This window comes from Dendrobium catenatum, unplaced genomic scaffold (genome assembly GCF_001605985.2).
Source record: "Dendrobium catenatum unplaced genomic scaffold, ASM160598v2 fragScaff_scaffold_365, whole genome shotgun sequence".
NCBI classification, from domain to species: Eukaryota; Viridiplantae; Streptophyta; class Magnoliopsida; order Asparagales; family Orchidaceae; genus Dendrobium; species Dendrobium catenatum.
Window position 1 is genome coordinate 557,526 of NW_021318827.1, and position 13,885 is coordinate 571,410.

Sequence of the window (13,885 nt, forward strand, 5' to 3'; positions counted from 1 at the left end):
ATTTTGCTATAGAACTCTGCAAATATATAATAGAATTTCAAACATATGTCCCCCTAAACTCCTATACAGAGATGCACACATATATCAATTATGTCATATAACAATATATGTTAGTAGTTAAACATAAATGTGACTAATTATAGAACTTTAGATATATGCCCTACGAACAACATTTTAGCAATCAGACCTATAATAATGTAGCTAAATTTCTAATTCAAAATTTTATCAAATTACATGAGATTCTATACAACTATATTTGGTACAGTAATTATTCAACAACGCTATTTTTCATTGCCTGACTTTTTTCTTATAATTTTAGAAAAATAACTTTTCAAAAATACTCGATTAAATTTCACAAAAAACACATAAATGTTTAGAAATACGTTCTCTACAATATATCAAAACTTATGCGGTGAAAGTTTTCCCGTTTAAAAGTTATTTCGTTTTGAACACCATAATTTCTAATTTAAATTAGGAAAATCCAAAATTGTCAAATTATTAAAAATTGAGATAGAAAAAATGTAGCCTATTTCGAATCAGACAATTTTCAGAATAGACTGAAGTCGTCCAAAACTGTATTTCTCTCTTTAGAAATCCTCTCTCTCCTAGAATAGATTGAAGTCGTCCAAAACTAGCTTTCTCTCTCTAGAAATCCTCTCTCTCTCTCTCTCTCTCTCTCTCTCTCTCTCTCTCTCTCGCGAGTGCGCGCGCGCGCGTCGGCTCAATTGGGTGAAATGAGTCTGTTTAGTGGAAATGATGTTTTTATTTTAAAATCAAGACTTGTCATGGCCCAAGATCCTAAGTAGAAGAATTATTTATTTTATCTTTTTTAATTATTTACAAGAGCTTCTATAATTCATCAATAAATCAATATATATTCATCAAAACCAATTAAATATCATACATATTTCAATGTTTCACTATATTCATTCATCAAAATCACATTCATAATAGCTAAGAGATAACTAACAATCAATAATTTATCCATAGCTCATGACTACCAAAGAATAAAAGAAAATACATAACAAAATCAAAAGAAAAACATAAAGATCTCAAATAGTCTCACTCAATATGGTCTTGAACTCTTCCCTGGCATGAAATAAATTAAAACCATGTAATGAGTTTACAAAGTTCAGCAAAAATCCAAAAATACTAAAGCTTTTAATATAAGATCTAAAAGTTAATATGTATGATCATCTCAATCATTAAAATCAATAGTGTCCAATATCATTACTTGGACGATTCAATATGATCAATAGTGAAAAGTGAGAATCAACATGCCTAAATCCATAAATCAATAATAAATAAAAAAGCAACATCTAAAATCAATAAATCAATGATTAATGAATCAATAATATAGCATGAATATAGAGATGTCAATATCATCAGTCTTATCTATCTTGTCAATTATATATGGTATGAAATCAATACATGCAATGCACACACACATTTCTCTGTTGATGTATCTTGTCAAGAACCTAACTTGATATGTGTATTAACTTTGCATAAGGTTTTCATTCATAAACAATGGATTATGCTTCACTACTTCAATCTTGTCTAGAACCTAACTTGAAAATTCATTTGCTATAATTATTAAAATGTAAATCTTATAAAAAGAAAATTTTACTTTAAAAATACTTTCAAATATAACACAAGACGTCGAAGAAGCAAATGGATTTCAAGTTAATTAGTACATTATAACTTGGGTTGAAAAATTATAAATTATAATTAATTATATTCAATCAAATAAATTACATAAAAATATAATAATTAAAATGAAAAATAATCTAAATAATTAATATTAGTTAATTTCAAATGATAACTTAAATAAGTTGATAACCAAAAGACACTAAAAATTATTTTCCTAAATATATTTTGTAATGATTCAAATAAATATTAATATTTCAAGCAGATATATTTATTTTTTAGTATATTTTAAAAGGGTTAAATTTCAAAATAATCTACTCTTTATTCATATATGACAATATTAATCTCATAGTATAATATTGCTACAATTTAATCCCTTGATTATAAAAAATTGATCCACAATGATCTCTTAGAGAATAAATTGAGATTAATTTTGTAAAGTCGAGTGATTAAATTATCAATTTATATTTGAGAATAAATTGAGATTAATTTTGTAAAGTCGAGTGGCTAAATTAGAATCAATTTTATATCACAATTATAATAAGAGACAATTTTAGATAAATTTTGTAAGTCCAGGAATTAAATTAGGCCAACCGAGATACTTTGAGTTAAATTGACCAAATAAAAATAGTGTGAGAATTATTTTGAAAATTTAAACAATGATGAAATTCTAGACAACTAAAGTAATTATTTGCAACTAAACGATAATATTTGCACACAATAAATAATAAACCTGTTTTTTTCAGTTCCAGTAAAACAATTTATTTCAATTTTCAGTCCGATTTGTGGATCCAACCAACCAATTGAATGTGGCACGTACGCTTTTGGATGATGCTCAATTGCAACGCGTGGCCTTTCCCAGTCGCCATTGATGCGATCCCCAGAGCCCGGTGAGGCGGTCGCTCCCAGTCTTTTTTCAACTTCGCTTCTCCGTTGAGAATGGAACTGTCGAAAGAAGGTAACTTTCGAAGATTTCTTGTCGTTCTTCTCTGGTTTCCCCTTCCCATCTGTATTTACCCTTTTGATCTGGTAAAGGAAGTGTTTAAATTTGTTTGTTGTTCATTTCAATGTCCGGGCTCCGTGTTAGGGCAGTAAGAAAAAATGATTTTTTTAATGCCTTGAAAATAATGTGATTTCGCCTGATTATCTGGCTAATATGGTTGTTCGTGTAATCGATTTTCTCTTAAACATTGTGCAGTTAGTGTTGAAGGAAGAATGGCTTGGAAAAATTGTTGTTTTTGATTAAAAATATATGATTTTACTGCTTTACATCTCGAGCTTTTACTTGTTTGAGTTAAATTGATAGTGCTTTCGCTGCAATATTGAATTGCTTGGTAGAGAGAGGTGTGAACAGGGAGGAAACGCACCAGAATGAGACTCATGGGACTAGTGATGACATTGATGAGAACACGCCGATAGACAAAGTGAAAGGCCCTGGTGTTTTTGAGCGGGTAAAGGAAGAGATTGAGGCACTTGTAGAAGCTATTCATCCAAAGAAAGAAAAAGCTGAAGAGGATGGAAAATAGAAAGTGTGGGTTTGCTTATGAGCTCTTGAAAGGGTCCTGAGAAGTTTTGCTTGCCCTCGAAGAGAAAGATGGTTTGCTTGCAGATGCTTAAATAAATCCGTAATGTGGTTTTCATCTAAGTTTTTTTTTTTCTGGGAATTCTCTGAAAGATGCCAAATTGTGTGGATTTTATGATTTTGTTGTTCCAAGTTGACATAATGTTGAAGGAAATTGGGTTTCTAATGAAACTTCTTGAAGGGGTTTAGTTCATGCTAAAGGTCTTATATCATGCTACTTCTTTTGCGGGCTAGGTGAGAAATCATCAATGTGATATGAGTTCTAGTTAGCTCAAAAAGCATATAGAGAAGTGTAATTTTAGGGAGAAATTTAGGTTTCGTTTGCGACGGTTTTCTTACTGCTGCTTAAAACAGCCTTTTAGTAGAATTGTTTCAATAGAAAGTTGTTTTAAGAAGCATGAAGAAATATATACCAACTTTCAAATGAGATTAGATGGGATAGTTGTAATGCTCGAATTCTAAGAGGTTTAAGAGCTAAGAATGATCTCAAGGTTTAAGAAAGGAGTGATCATTAGGCCTAAGAAAAAAAAAAACTGTCTTCCATCAATCATGTAATCGTCATGCAATCTAATATATTTGAACACTAAGAAGTTTCAATATATCAGCTCCTCGATCTTGCAAAGGTTGATCAATCTTAGATTATTAGCTACTTTTCTTTTGCTCAGCCAGTTTTTTTTCCATGTGATGGGGAAGTTCTTTATTATTTGCAAAAAATTTAACAGAGCCACTAGCACCTGATTTTATCTTTGCAGTATTAATAGCCCTTTTGTCCTTAGAACTTCATCTATAAAGTAAAAAACGTTACAGGTTAACAGCTCATCTTGACCTGTTGGTTAAGAGCTTATGCTTTCAACTAAGAGGTCTTGGATTCGAGTATTTGTGTATGCATTGTGTGTGTGAGTTTGGCTTAAATGGCCTAAATGTCCCAAAAAAAACGTTACAATCCAAAAACAAATAGAGCTGAATATATTTTTATTTGAAATCAGCTGGTGGTCGAATTTATTTGTGAATGTTATGTTCATATTTGATTCATTTTAATATCAACAAGCACATTTGTATCCTGTTCGACTCTAATTTGTCTCAAGTTATTAAAAAAAAAAACTAAAATTAAAATTATTTTTAATAAAATAATCATTCGCTAACAAATAAATATACAAAAAAAAAATCAAATTATTATTACTCAAAAAATGCTGGAGACCCTGGTAACTAGGCGATAGACTCATTTTTGAAAAAAAATTACTTCTCACTTCTGCCTCTCTTTGTGAGTTTATTTTATTTTTTTTTATTTTTTTTTTATAACAAGCTTCGAAGCTAAAACTTCACATGTGTAAATAAAAATTTAGATACTTAAATATGCATTATATTTTATTAAACAATCTTAAATTTGAATTATATAAAAATATCTTGAAATTATTTTAAGCACATCATCATATAAAAATGCATTAGCTTGCTAGTATCTTTATAACATACTAAGAATATTTATTTGCTTGCATGCACCTAAACAATTTAAGAAAAGTGCATAAATTAATAAATACTAAGCCTAAGAATAATTTTCTCCTCATATTAAAAATTTAGCATCTCACCATTATTTTATTATTATCCACTACTAAAAAATAGGGTTATCACAGCATAATTTTGCACTTATTCCAATGATTATATATACCACTAATTTCCTCCCATACGTTTTAAAATCGATGCACCTCCGCTGCAATTGGTTTTCAATCTCTAGCACTCCTGTTCTTTTTTATTTCCTCTAAATCAATACTTATCATGACTTTATTAATTATAATTGAGTGAGTAGAAAATTAGTCCGACTAGATTATTTGTTTATGTTACATATCATCATAGTTATAGGGGGTCAAAATGGGGAATAAAAGCCAATTCCGCTGCCACCTTTGCTTGCCATTGGTTTTGTCTCCACCGTCATATGTTGTCGATCCCATCACCAACATTGAACTCCTCTTTAATTCTATGGACTTGAGAGGATATAAATTATATAAATATAAAAAATTTTATGTTAAATAATTTTTTTTTAATGTAAATCTCAATCTGCAGATTAAAAGCAGGAATAGAAGGCAAAGTAATCGACGCTGAAGAAGCGGCGCGCAGAACTGCAGATATTTCCATAAGGTAATTTTATACAAATCCGTGCTCCTCTTGCTAAGCCTCTTCCCTGCTCCGCCCAAGGCCTTAGCTTGGTAGATATCACAGTGCGAGACAATAAGAAAAAGAGGGCCTGATTCCGAGAGAAACAACGATAGGGTTTTGGGGCGGTTATGGCTTGGCAGCGCTTACTCACGCAGGTGCGATCTTTCTTCTTCAATTTATTATTTCTCTCATTGAAATTGATTTTTCTTCGCGGATCTTGGTAACATGGGTCTTCTCAGCTCAATATTGCTGCTTTTCTTATTTCCTTTTGTGTGCGCGTTGTTCCTGAAATTGGATGTTTTGGGTTTTGTGCGGGTCCGGCGCGGTTTAAACTCACTTTTCATGCCTGTTTCTTTCTTATTACCTTTTTCATTCCAGTAGACCAGGTTGTTGACCGGCGAAAGATGTGTTTTTTTTTTCATTGTTGAGGGATGAAGCTTTGGGAAGTGAATCAGCTCAATAGTTAGCAACTCCCATCTGTAAAATTCATGAATTTTCTGCTTGTGATCTGTAACATATGACTTGTTATCATTTTACTTTAGTCTTGGAAGAATAGAAATGCAAAATTGGGGTGAGCTTCCGGGGAGGTCTTGATACGGTTGGGCATCACAACCTTGTGTGTGCCTGATTGCAGAAGTAATTTAGAGACGTATGGTGTGCTATCATTCAATAATGAATCCTTCATGGAATAGCTCAGCACCAGTTTGTCTCCTCTAATGGCATAACAAGATTTGTTATGTTCTTATAATCACAACTAAGCTCTATTGTATAGTTTATAGAACTTTGATGACAAGGACAAGCTGTTCTTTTGAATTAATATCGATTGCTGAATGCTGATAATAGCATGATTACTGGTGATATGCTGTTTTAGAAAATGAAAAAATAGTGTTCACATTGAATGAAGATCTTGTCAATGCAAGAGTTGGGAAGGGGTGGATGTGCACAACATTTCCCTTGCAGTTGGAAAATGAATATTTCCGTTACTCAAAATAATGCCCCACAAATTGTAATAGAGGTAACCTAACCACTACTTCAAGTTTGCTCACCATTGATTTAGAAAACTACTTATGCTTTTTAAAGATGGAAGTTCATGAAATTTAATGATTGTGGTTTTTGGATAAGCCCCTATATTAGCTTGTAAATACTTTTAGGACCTTAGATTCAAAGGATTATTGAAAGTGTTGCATTAGCTGCCATAGAGTTTGAAGCCCAATAGATTGAGTCCATTGAGTTTTGGGTATATTTTGATATTGGAATATATGAGCTATTAAATTAGTAAACTTGTATTCAAGGACTTATGGGAAGGTAAGAGTGGGGCTTTGAAAGGTTTATTCACTCTGATTTACTTCTACTTTTTTAAAATTAAACTTAAAATTGCCTAATGTTTCTTAAAGAAGATTTTCCCAAGTTGTTGTCTATTATTTATCTATATATACGTGATTGAGGTTTCCCATAGGTGCCAACCCCAATAAATAATTACATATATGCCCTTTGATAGAGTACACTATTGACTAAGGACATCCATAGAGGCATTGGGTAAAATATCATCATTACAATTGGTTAAGGGCATCCATGGATTGTTAGCCCAATCAAAATCCATTGATTCTATTATCTTTAGTAAATAGACATAGCCTACCAAAGCTAGAAAGCTTTATACCATGACTTCTTCGGAGTTTTGTTAACGTGTTAACCATAGGTTGCTTCCTTTAAGGAATTGCAAGTAGATGGGGTGACAATATTGCGAAATGACACATCCTTTATTGATGACTATGATGCATTGACACTTCTCCACAAAAATGTATGCAGTGTCCGACACGTATCAGACATGACAAGCGTCTGACACTCCTCTGACATGTGTCGGACACACCAACGATGTGTCTGATCAAATAAATATTAAAAATAAATTTGACACATGAGTCTAAAATATTTTATAATTTTTTTTAAATATAATTTATTTTATCTCTAATTTTTATTTAGTTAGAATAAAAATTAAATTTCTTATTTCTCTTCAAAGTCCCAAACTAATCATCCACACTCAATACTCCATTCTTTGAATATTCTCATTTTCATTTCTCTTTAGTAGGTTGCAGCTAGGATTTCAAAACAATGCTCGATGTCATCTCAATATCAACGTCTAATGTCATTACAACATCAGTATTTCAAAATCATTTCAATATCAAAGTATGATGTTGTGTTGACATTGACACTCGACACCCACAAGTTTTAGACCCACAATCACTCCCCCTTGCATTTTCGACATCTAATATTTGTTTAATGTCATTTTAACATTGACGAAGGACGTCATCTCGAGATTGAGGACAGACACTGCCTTGACATCAATGCTCGATGCCTATTACACAACATGATTCCCGATTGTTGAGAGAATTATCGTCTCCCCTCTTGATGCCTAACGTGACATCTATGTCTGACTCTTGACATCTTAATATTAAGCATAAATCCTAGTTGAATTGCTTATTATTTCTCAATTATCCTTAATATTTTGCTTATTCAATTTTTATATTTCAAGTATAAAAAAGTTTTATTACTGTTTCCTCCTGGTGTCCTTGTCCTATATTTTCAGTAATTGATGTGTCCCGTTTCCGCGCCGTGTCGTATCCATGTCGCCTTGCCCATATCTATGCATCATAGTTGATGAGATATTGGATTTGTCTTAGCTTGACTAGGTAAGAGACAAAATATATATATTTTTTTGTAATTTCGAGGAACTCTTCATTGTTGCTAATGAATCAGAGGTTTGATATGAGTGATTCAAACTTAAATAGCTCGAAGGGGTGAACCATGGACAATCACAATTCAAATGTACTATAGATATGTGACGACCACTCATAGGCATGCTATGATTCTATGACCTATTTAATTATAAGAATGAACCATGGTTCAAGCCAAAAAAGGGAATGCTCGGAGACACATGATTTAGGTTTCTTATGCTACATGTCATAAGTTTATGTGGAGTTTGTGCTTAGGGCTTTCTTTGTTTTGTAGTTGTAATTATTTATTGATGCCTAACTTGATTGGCTATTCTTGGGGATCATTCCCTTATTTAGAGGTGGTTTAACTACGTAATAGAGGATTGTGTCATGTCCACTTGTTCCTTGTGAAGGGAACCATGAGTTAAGCCTTAGTTTTGGATTGCAATTCGAAATGCTTTGAAGAGATATCCATGGAATGAGGTAAAGTGGGGGTTTACTTGAGGACTGTTGGCTCACCTAAGTAGATCAATTCATGAGTTGATGGTTCAATACTGTTCATTTTGCTAACGTGTGATCTTGATGTTTTTCCACCCACTAATGTGCTGTTTGCTGTAAGAAGTCTAATTTAGGGAACTTGGTGGCTACAAACAATATCGATTTGATTTAATTTTGAAGGACAAGTTTTATATGTTGGAGGTAGGTCTGTTTAGTTTTAAAAGATGAAGCTTAGAACATAAGTGTACTTGAATTTGACATTCGTTAGTCTTGTCTCCTCTCCATGAACTCAACTTAGAGTTATGTCATACATTTTGTGGTAGGTTCATTAATGAGACTTATAACTTAGTTAAAGGGAAAACTTGAATGATATGAAATTTATGATTATGAAAAATAAAAAATATCCAATATTGGGGCTTACAATTCTAAAGTTGGGAAAACCCACAAGTTTGGGCTTAGAACTCTAAATATAAAATAGGCACTTTCGTGGGACTTGCAACGTGAAGGATGGGCAAAGCCTAATGATTGAACTTATAATTTTGAAAGATAGAGAAGGCCCATTGATGAAAATCATAATCCAGATGATGGGGAAAGCCCATTGTTGGATACTTGAGACCAACTAGTTCAAACTTGTCTAGATATCACCATTAATCTAGGCCATAGGATTTAGTGCTTCTCCTCCATGTCCTGAAGCTTTTGTATGGATGGCATGGCTTGCCTCAACTATACCATGTCATTAGATATTCGATGAGTTTGTGATTGACAAGTTGAGAGAGATAAGGAGATAGGAGGAGAGGTTGTGTTGAGAGCACTTCTTTCAACCTTAAGATGTCCCTGTCATTCCGACAGAACTTCCACAATGCTTTTTCCTTCTCTTTTCATGCGTGTTATGACAACATGTTGACAATGCTTTCCTAGGGTTCTCTTCTTTTTTGTCATGCCATACCCCTCTTATTTATAGAGGGAGATGGGCCTCCCCTTCTTATTAGGGATGTGCGACTAATCTTACATGCAGCTAGGGTTGAGGGGTTGAAGGAGATAGAAGCTTCCTGATGAAGATAAAGAGTGGTGACCAAATGGCAAGTAATAGTCCTCTTGTTGATCTAGATTGGATGATATTTATATTCGACTGTTCATTCATGCAATCAATTTTATTGTCATTTCAGGCATTGGCTGGTTTTGTTTGACATGGCATGATATGCTTCAGGCATCCTTAACTATCTTGATTAGTGGGCCAACCTTTGACTTGATTTGACCCAAGCTTTTCTCATTTGACTTGGTTGATTTGTAGAGGCTTTGACTTACCAGAGTTGCGGGTGATTTGTGATGCATCTCAAGACCTCTGATTACTTCCACTAATAATAGGCTATTTTAGACCAGTGGCCATCATAGCTATGCTCACTTGGGAAGTTTTATTGGTCAATAGTAAACGGGATTGATTTATGAAGTATCTGATGTAATCAGTTCTTTTAAGAAAGAAAGGGTTGTGTTCTTCTGCTCAGAGCAAATAATTAAGATCTATTATTTTATTTTTAGCAGGCAAATGGGTAAGGTGCTGCTAATTCAAATCAAATAATATGTGTTTTTAGTAGAGAAGAAACAAGTCTTTCCCTCTTACCTTTTATACTCAAATTTTCTTATTTTTATGACTTAATGCTATGTACGTTAGCTATGCCCTATGTTTATTATTCATTCATCTAGCATTGATTCTATTTTTCGCTCTCTCTCTCTCTCTCTCTACTTTTATTTGTCTCTATTTGTGTGTGATGGGGCATAATACTCCGGCCATATTATTTTTATTTTTACAGGTTGCTAAGAAGCAGTTGGGGCATCAAATTTTTAATGAATTAAGCGGCCAACCACTGCTTTCATTGCAAAAGGGTCGTGTTGGTATGCACAAGCTATCATTATTTAGGCTTATTGTATTATGATTTCTTGTTATACTTAATTTATTAATATTCATGTAGTTTCATGTTTTAGATTAACCATGAAGCTTTAGCTTCCATATGATTAGTTTAGCATAATTATGATCATTCGTAAGGAAATTCTTGGTAGCATATATTAGTTTTTTTATAGTTAATGAAGTTGTTTATGAAATCATTACTTGGTAAGTTTGGATTAATTTATCTCTTCTGGATAAAAGAAGTTACGATTTGGAAGATGAAGGATTATTGAGTGAACCCATCATAGGAAACAAGGAAATAATCAAACCAACAATTTATTAATAGTTATATTTCTAGGTAAACTTAATATTTTGTGTCCTAATTTTTAGGGACTTGTGTTTCCATGTCATGTTGCTATGTTTCTTGTTGTTTATGCTCTTAGTAGAAATCTATTTGCAAAACCTGAACATTCAAATTCTTATCAACTTATCCCTGAAATCATAATTTAAGAGGAGTCTTGCATTTGAAAGTTTAAGAATAGAATACCATAAGTTACTATAGGATCATGGAAAGAAGTCCATATATTGAGTTAGTTGGGTCAGGGCATCGAATGGTCTCTTGTAAACACTTCTCCAAACCCGACTTGATTCGACTTCAGTGCAAAAGTCTTTGACTTGAATTGGTTTTCTTCTGGTTACGTTAGGGGTGGTAATGAGCTGAGTTTGAGCATTTCCACCTCATCTCAAACTTGAAATGTTTGAGATTAGCTCAACTTGAAGTTGATTAACTATTTGAAAAGAGTTTATTTTGATTCAATTCGAAAGCAGCAGGCACATTTCAAATTTACTTAAAACTAAAAAAATTAAGAACAATAGCATTTAAGTAATACAGAAAAATATCATTTTTTTCCCTAATCTAAACTATTTGTTTGCTTTGCAATCTAGCATACATCATTGAATTAATTTATAATAATATTACAAAGGTTCTCCTTCAAATAGTGGCTTGGTGGTTGACCAAGCTGTTGGGGAGTGGGAGATACATGAGTGGTAATGAATGCAAATATCAGAGTTTTATAATTTTTCTCAATTCAAATATATATCAACAAATAAGCTTTGATATTCCATTAGGGAGGATACACATTGGAAAAGAAGAAAGGAGGTTGCATAAAGGTAAAATACTTAGAGCAGATAGTCTTTATTTTTGTGTCTCTTGGCCTTATTATTATCTTAGAGAAAGAAAACCCAAGGGGTGAAGAGATGCTGAAGCAGCAAACCGAAAGACGAAGCTGCAAAGATGCAGTACTTATGACTTGTTATTTAATCAACTGCATACCATCTCTAATTATGCATAATCAAACTCATCGTTTAGTTCTCTTTTTTAACCCATTTTGATGTCTCTTCGTTTTTTCTTTTGTTCATGTTAAAACAATAAATTTGAGAGGAAAAAGTTTTAATTTTATTATGCAACATGCTCCCTATTTATAGATCTATACGAGATGCTCAAATAAGTACATAATAATGAGTAATACATTCTTTCATAAATCAGTTGTCTAGTTATGGAAGGTATTCAACGTGATCCAGGCGGGCTTCCCACGGATCACTATTCATGGTCATGGGATCAGTTTTGCTACGGAAGGCTGAGATTTAACACCCCCCTCAAGTTGGAGAATATAGATCTGTCATTCCCAGCTTGACAATCATTCTGAGAAAGGCAAAATTGTCCATTTCTTTGGTAAGGATGTCTGCAAATTGATCTTTTGATGATACATGGTTGACACTTACTAGACCACTATCTAGTTTTTCTTTAATAAAATGTCTGTTCACTTCTATGTGCTTGGTCCTATCATGCTGGATTGGATTGTGGGTTATGCTGATTTGTTTTCACAATGTAGCTACATGGGCTCATCCCACTTGACCTTTCAGTCTTCTAGGATTATTTTGATCCATAGTAGCTCACATATTCCCAAAGTCATAGCTCGATATTCTGCTTCTGCACTAGATCTTGCCACCACATTCTATTTCTTGCTTCTCCATGTAACTAGATTACCTCCAAAAAATGTGCAGTAACCAGATGTAGATCTTCTGTCAACAGGTGATCCCGCATAGTCAGCATATGTGTATACTTCTAGGGTTATTCCCCAGTCTCTCTTAAAGAGAATCCGTTTTCCTGGGTTTCTTTTAAGGTGGTGCAATATCATGTCCATCGCTTGCATGTGAATCTACTTTGGATTCTGCATAAACTGACTAACCATCCTTAGTAGATGATATAGTTATCCCAGGAAGTGATCAAGAAGGTAATTTTCAATTAAGCAATACCCCTTCAATCATTATCTATCACGATCTAGCTTGGAGGCTCAAATTAATGAGGTCGAAATAGACGGTCAAATGGTTGATTACATTTTTGTCCAATAATTAACTATTTTCAATACACATAAAGAGCTACTAAGACCTCCGCATAATTCCAAATCCTGCTCAAATCCCGCTCGAATCCTCGCAGCTTTGCTGTTTAGCGCCATTCAAGTCCCTCCAGTGTTTCCTGGGCAAATCCCACAACCGTCGCTCGATTCAAGCTCCCGCTCTGGCTCTTAAAATGAGAGCGAGCGAGGCTCTCGGGCCCTTCTTTTGCGACACCAACTGAACCTCCTATCCCTCTTCATCTCCTTCCGTACGTCTTCTCTGTCGTGAAGTCCACTGATCTCGTTACCTACTCCAAACTCTTCAGCCTATGTTTCTCCACCATACCAAGATCCTTGCCTCTACCTGATGAACGCAACCAAGCCGACTCCACCTCATGCAAGACCTATCCGACCTCCCTTCACCAAGTCGAACTTCACGCACAACACCTAATGTCCACAGGCCGACCCCGTCACCCAGCTCATTTTCGTCCCTCCCTTGTTGATCCCTTCACTGTGCCGCATCCATCTCACATCCGGGCTTCCAATCGACTACCCTGCACTCGATCTCACCCGCAGCTCCTACTATTATGCTCCTCACTGTCGATTGAGCTCATCTGACCTCCACAACAAACAAAGCCGAACCTTAAGACCGAGCCTCGTCAACTTCAGTCCGGACAGAGCCCGCAAAGCTCCCACCTGGCCACAAACCTCCAGAACCCCTTCTAGCACGAGCTTCTCAATATTCACGATCTTAGAACACTTGACCTCCCTTGACCGATCTCCTCCTATAGACTCGACATCCATGGCTCAAATTTTCTCACTGAGTCGCAATCTGCTCACTGGACCTCCTCTCTGTTTCTCCCAGTCACATGTGAGCATCCTGATCCATGCCCTATCCGTCAACACCCACCCACTCAACATCCCCTCACGCCTCTAGTACTCAACCCAAATCCCTCACCCAGCTCGAAGCCAACCTCCCTCTTGCAATCAAACTCCAGCAGCCTTCCTCCACTACAGTAGCCAC

At 34.5% G+C, this 13,885-nt stretch overlaps 1 long non-coding RNA gene across 2 annotated transcripts; it reads left to right on the plus strand.

The window, feature by feature from the left end:
- The first annotated feature begins 2,484 nt into the window (after positions 1-2,484).
- Positions 2,485-12,149, plus strand: LOC110113888. 2 transcript variants are annotated; one of them, XR_002305193.2, is made up of 4 exons: positions 2,485-2,605; positions 5,285-5,532; positions 10,392-10,473; positions 12,012-12,149. It is a non-coding gene; the product is annotated as an uncharacterized LOC110113888 (long non-coding RNA). The 2 variants fall into 2 exon arrangements; XR_003700329.1 differs by having other exon boundaries at positions 12,047-12,065.
- Positions 12,150-13,885: the final 1,736 nt, after the last annotated feature.